Below are 6,636 nucleotides of genomic sequence, written 5' to 3' on the forward strand. Positions count from 1 at the left end.
ATATATATATATATATACACACACACATATATTAGTAGCCCCTATCTGAGGCCTACTAAGCCCATCAAATTAGCTGCTCAGAACAATGCAAATGGTGCTGATGCTATGTGTATAAAGTGAATTGTTGATAAATAAGACTAGCCTGGCACTGTAGAGATAGTAAGGGGATAAACTATATACATTTTAAATGTGTTATTTGCATGCAATGTTAAAGGTGAGCTGGGCAGCTGAAATATATTGGGTTACAGTTGTATATTTATGCTAAGTGAGTAAAACCAGTACAGTGTATCTCTAGTGGAGATAAACTGACACGAATAAACCAAAAATATGCTTTGTCAATCTATGCTTCAGTTAAACTTGCCCCTTGAATTTTTAATGTATTCCTTTTCCTATTTAACAGGTGACCAAAAATCACATTTGAAATGATTACATGTTTAATAATAAATTGTATTGATTATATTTATGATGAAAAGGGTTTCACGTTGGCTATAGTACTGGTAAAGTGAGTAATAACCTGTGTCATTTCTGCGAAGGCTTGTCGAAGTCCCTTTAGTGCATGTGTCTAAAAGGATATACAGTAGAACCCTCGTTTTAAATTTTTCAGGGGACCAGAAAAAAATGGTGTAAAATCCAGGAAAATGTAAAATCAGGGAAATGTATTATACATAATATATAGGTGGGACCACAAAACAACACTGTAAAATGAAGGAAAACTTAAAATCAGGGGATGTGAAATGGGGGTTTTACTCTGAAAATAACTTGCATATTTTGGAGTAATATGACATACCTATTTATAATGCTGCAAAGTTTAACTAGCACTGACCTTCTCCAATGTAAAGGCTGTTTATAAAAGCACATATACATGAAATTTGCACCAAAACGTTCATTTCAATGGACCTAAACAAGAGCATTGATGTGTATGAAAGGAAATCATAGTGAGACATGATGAAAGAACACTAAGTTACACTGACTCATCGGATGGTTAGCATACAAATCTGTGTTGAAAATTGTATTTCTGGGCTACGTTTTTGCATATAGTTATTAACATGGCCTATCTTCCTGTGCAAGTTTCTTAATCTTCCTGTGCCTCAGGCAACACAATTGAATTTGTAAGGGACCCACTAAGCCCAGAAAGTTATTTATTTATGCATTAAGATTACATTATTATCTTTAAGATGCATATACTGCTTTTTCAAGGTAAACCTGTAAAAGGAAAAGGAACACTGTAAAATACAAGCAGAAGTACTATAGACATTTGGGTGTTTGTATGTGCTGTTGTGCTGCCAGAAAACATGTCAAGATGAATATTGCTAACATTTTTTAAAAAAGGCCTGGTTATTCTCTGATTTAGGAGGGAAAGTCTTTAATGATAATTTGCCACAACCAGAGACTGAAAAATAAAAAAATTATTTAGAAGCATGAAAGGAAATACATTACTCCCTGGGCAAGCTCCTTCTGCTGTCTCCCCAACACATCACCCCAACTGGCCACAAGTTCCTCTCTATCAGTTCCAAAACTACTGGTTTTGGCTGTTTTCCAAGGCTCCATGGCAGCAAATGTTGGCCAGGAGCATGCACAATAGAAGCCAACACATAGTTCTAGCCCAGTGCTTGCACTCCTGCTTGCTGGTCACTGTCATGGTTACATAGTTACATGGTGCATAGGAACAGAAGTAGGATGATGGGGTCATAGAGGAGACAGGAGGTCCTGTGCACTGGTGGTAAAAGCTAAAAATCAATAGGGAGGTTACGTTCCCCTTTAACTAATGCACATAAAATAATGTATATAAACAGTGCACCTCTGTTAAACATTACGGCCGCATTAAATTCTTCACTAAATTTAATAATGCAACGTTCATGTTGCAGGTTTAATATTTGACCAGTGTAAAATAGCTACCTTGTTCCTATATTGAGCAACTTTTTTCTCCAAGTTTTGCAGCAGAAAACCCCTATCCACTCCAGTGTATTGTGCGCTGTCACTGCAAGAAAATGCCCGTTGACTTATGCAGTTTCGCAAATTTCTGGTGAAGCAACTTGGAATAGATTTGCTCATCACTATCATTGCATATTATGTTGTACTATTATCAGGTTATCAACAAAGATGATGTAATAATTGCTTTTTAGCTGCCTTTCTAAACGGTCATCTTTAGAAGGTACCTTAAGAATACAATGATTTTGGCATCTTTGCTTAAGGCAAATTGAAAGCATCTGCACCCACGCTCCCCACTTAATTGACTCCCAAGAGACCAATAGTTCTGTGTCTGTATGCAAAGTCTTAGAGATACAAGTCAGGCTCTATGTCTAATGCATGGTTACACCTGAGATCCACCATAGGGCTTGGGCACCAATGTATGTTCATGTTCATATCACATGTACCTTTCATAGACCTTTCCAACATTTAAAGTACCCAACACCTTTAAAATATGCTTAAGATGAAATCTACACATATAATGATTTCTAAGTTATGCATTTATGCATATCAGTACACTGCCGCCTCATGCTTTTTAGTAATACATTCTATTTCTTCTCTTATTTTCAAAGTCTTTTATGACATATGTTATCCTCCCTTTTCCAATTTACACATATTTTCCAAGCCAACACCTACATTCCACTCTTGAGCATCTTGTATCAACATCCCTCTTAAAGAAGATCTCATGACCATAAACTTGAAACTTCTAACCTCACCCCACCCAATGTTCTTCTTCCAGTCCTATTGTCAAAACATTTTTAAAACCATTGAATTATCATGTCACTCCTAACTTAAAAGAGAACTGACATGCGTAAATAACTACTAAACCATGTATTTCAGCCCATAGGGCTACAAAAGCCAATTCAAGTTGTGTTTTAAACTTCCCTACTATCAGGTGCCAGCTTCCCTGACATCCTAAATTAACCACCTACCAGCATTGTAGATATATGGAACCTCCACTGAAAGTGATAGAGGATGTTTGGGTTGGCATAAGTATACCTGCACATGTCTGATTTATACAAAATGCACAATGGACTAATGCACTGAAAAAATACACTCCTCGTGAAAATTATTATCTTTTTTCAGTATTGCAAATGGTGTGAAATGTAAATCCATTAATGTACAATATGATTTTGTTCCATGTATTATATGCCTTTTAATCCATCCAGTAATGCAAAAAATCCATAATATTAATAATATGGACAAGAATGATATTTGCACAATGCAAATGCAAAATGCACCATCATGTTCAAGAAACCTTTAGCCTTACTCATTAGCCCACATGTCAAGCTGTGCCATCTTTATCTACTGAGGAATGTTGTGACTGTGTTATTGGTGGGGAAAGACATGCCATTTGGTAATAGTAATGATAACCATATTGCTGTTGTTAGTAAACAAACATCCATTGAGCTGTGAAGGAACCCCCAGATTACCTGTGTCTTCTTGCAGTGCAGTTGTTTGGTTTTATACAGTATAATATACTCTTATTTGGAGTAACTGCCTCTGAATCTTCTGAAAGAGGAAGAATAAGGACAATGTGCTTTTAGAGGTATGGAGCCATTACACGGAAACACATTATCCAGAAAGCTTAAATTATGGGAAGGCCATCTCCAATAGACTCCATTTTAATCAAATAATGACAATTTTTAAAAAAAACTATTTTGTTTTTCTCTGCAATAATAAAACAGTTCATTGTACTTGTACTTCACCCCAACTAAGTAATCTTTACTGAACACCTAACAATTGGGTTTAATTAATATTTAAATAATTTTCTAGTAGACTTAAGGTATGGAGATCCAAGCAAGACTCTTTATCCAGAAAACTCCAGGTCCGGAGAATTCTGGATAACAGGTATTTTCTATCATACAGTATACCTTTATAAGCAGTACAATAGGCCTTACACTTTCATCAGCCTGCACTGTGATGTCACAGACTGTTTCCTTTAGATGCAGAAGATAAAAGTTAATTGATGTATTCAAATATCATCTCTCATGTCTGACTGTATTCAGCTGCATTAAAGACGTTCCATATTGAATGCTGATTTATACAAAAGTAAGCAATATACAAAGCAGCAGAAGACAAAGCATTCAATAACGGGTATGCAGTCTCAATGAAATTGTTTGAGTTTGAAACTAGAGGTGTGAGGCATGCTGGGAATTCAGAAGAGATGCTATGAGGTCAGGCAGCAATGTACCGAGCTGTTTGTGCTACGCCCCAGGGTACTCTGCGCTGCTCTCAAAGAAAAGGATGATTAGAAAAAAAAGAGGTAAAGTGTATTCCCCGGCAGCCAGTCACTGCAGCCTGTGTCTATGCACACACATGTAGCCTCATTTTTGAACATTTTTTCACATTCATCCTATTGCTTGTTTGCATCAAAAGAGGTGGGGCTCAGCAAAAGTCCAGGACAAGTGAATGGAAGTCGCATGGCGTTTGCGCACAGCACTTTTTTTTTTATCATGGAGAACCTTCCACATTGTGATCTGTATTTCTTATGACTTCAAAAAAAAACAAAAAAACAAATATAGTACCTTAATGCTACCATTGTTCCAAATAAAGTTTGCTAATTGCATTCACTGTACTCTATATTAGTTGCAAGGGCACAACTCACAGCTCCCAAGAGCCTAACCCGTGGATTTTTAAAGCTAAACATCACAAGTTAGGGTCTCAGGGATTGAGAGGGGTGCAAAGCTACCGAATGCACCAGCCAGGAGATGTAAAATACAGAGATATATAATGACATTTTACCATTCCCAGCATAGAATACCTAGAAATGTTTTCCTATGCAGTGCATTGTTTCCCCCCTCCTGGCAGTGAGCGGGTAAAACTCGAATGGCATTACAAAAAGAAAGCCGTGCCAGCATTATTAATACACAGGTTTTTATATTCTCACAATTGTGACATCAACACGCAAAACAGCAAACCCCCTTTTTTATGCCGTACAAAATTCAAAAGGGTATACACAAACCAGATAGACTACTGCTTTATTCATAGAGGTCTCGGCAAAATTCATGAGTAGGAAATATTTATATTAGAACAACATAAGGTTGTTCAAAATCAAATTTCAACTCACCATTATGACATGAGGGATTCCATTCTTCATCGGCTGCATTTAGCACTAGTCGGAAATGCGAACAATGAAAAGTGTCAGGGCTAATTTTGTATACTATATTTTCTTTTTTTAAATAAAACTGACTTTTAAAAAAATATATATGTATATTTAGGAATGTATATATTACAAATACATGTACTTCTTTATATCTAGGATACTGGGGCCTCTCTGCTTCTTGGCTGAATGTCAAGAGAAATGATCAAACCAAGCTCCAGTCTGTCATCTGGTATCCACTAAACTCAAAAAGAAACAGAAGGGGGAAGGGTTCAAGAGCGGTGCAACTCCCCACCCACTGTTTGCAGACACCTATATTCTTGCTTGCAACCCCCATGCCCTTAAAGCATGCAACAGAGTGATTGCCAGTCTGTTGGGCCACCTCCATGTATGTTTGCAGTGTGGCGCGACTTTACACTGCATTTCCTACAACGAGCAGCCCCCCGCTTCTCATTATACTACAGACAAGGCTGCAGATCCCAGGTCTTCTTACTCCCAGGGGCCCAGGGGTCTTCATGCTGAAAATCCTTTGAAATCCTGAGTGAAAGAAAAATCTGAAATGGCCAGCTGAAGAAATCAAATGCAGGATTTCTATAATAAACAGACAGAAGTAGCAGCAGCAGCAGCACAATGGTGAAAGCTGTTAACTGAGATTGCAAGCTTTCCGAGTATTATGGTCCTTTCCATGCCATTTTCCTTTCTGCAGCTGAAAGCAATTATAGCCTGCAGTGGATACATAAATCTGCACAGAAAATAGAATTATACAGGGACACCAAGTTCTACAGTCGTATATGATTCCTTGTTTTTTTTCTCTGCATCCCTGACTCTTGAAAATAGTAATTTTCTTACCTCTTCTTCATCCACTAGAGATGTTTTCTTCCCACCTGGTATTTCTCCCCAGATCCTTTCACTTTCTTTTATTTCCCTCACCCACTCTTTCTTCCCGGCTTTCTTCCTTCTTCTGCATACAAAAAAGGGCCCCATAGACATTAGCAGCATGAAGTGACTGCCTTGTAGAAAGCACATTTAATCTTTACTGGCTCCCCTATGCTTCAGCAAAAAGAAGTAGAGAGGGTGGGGGAAAGTAAAAGTAGTGAGGAGGATGGTGAGGGACAGCAGCATTGGGCACAAATCAACGACAAGATGAAATTTCCTTGTACACACTGCCCCCTTTCTACTTCAGACTGAGCTCCTGGAAAGCTGCAGGGTCTAATTACATTCACTGCCTCTATAGCTAGTCATAGCACAGATTCCATGCATGCCTGCAAATTCTCTAACAGCACAAGGAATTCATATCTACCTTAAGTTTCCCATGTCCAGACCCCCGCCGTACCCCTCTGCAAGGTATTTAGCATTGCTACTTATCACTGTCTACCACAAATATGAGAAAGTCTATGAAATCAGGCTTAATCAATTATGCAGTTCCTTTAAGCTTTAATCACCCCCAGCTCCAGGTTAGACCAAAATATACCAGTTGGCCAGAAATAATACCAAATATAATTTACAAATATTTCCAGGCTAGACACTGATCATGTGTCTACTTTAAAATAAGCTGACGGTTAAAT

The 6,636-nt window shown here is 37.9% G+C and overlaps 1 long non-coding RNA gene across 1 annotated transcript in view; it reads right to left on the reverse strand.

Annotated features, from left to right (window-relative positions):
- LOC121395540 overlaps positions 1 to 6,149 on the reverse strand; it is a 30,839-nt gene extending 24,690 nt beyond the window's left edge. Inside the window, exon 1 of the long non-coding RNA XR_005962537.1 lies at positions 5,921 to 6,149. This is a non-coding gene — a long non-coding RNA (uncharacterized LOC121395540). The remainder of the gene's footprint in view (positions 1 to 5,920) is intronic.
- Positions 6,150 to 6,636: the final 487 nt, after the last annotated feature.

This window comes from Xenopus laevis, chromosome 7L, assembly GCF_017654675.1.
Source record: "Xenopus laevis strain J_2021 chromosome 7L, Xenopus_laevis_v10.1, whole genome shotgun sequence".
In the NCBI taxonomy this organism is placed as follows: domain Eukaryota; kingdom Metazoa; phylum Chordata; class Amphibia; order Anura; family Pipidae; genus Xenopus; species Xenopus laevis.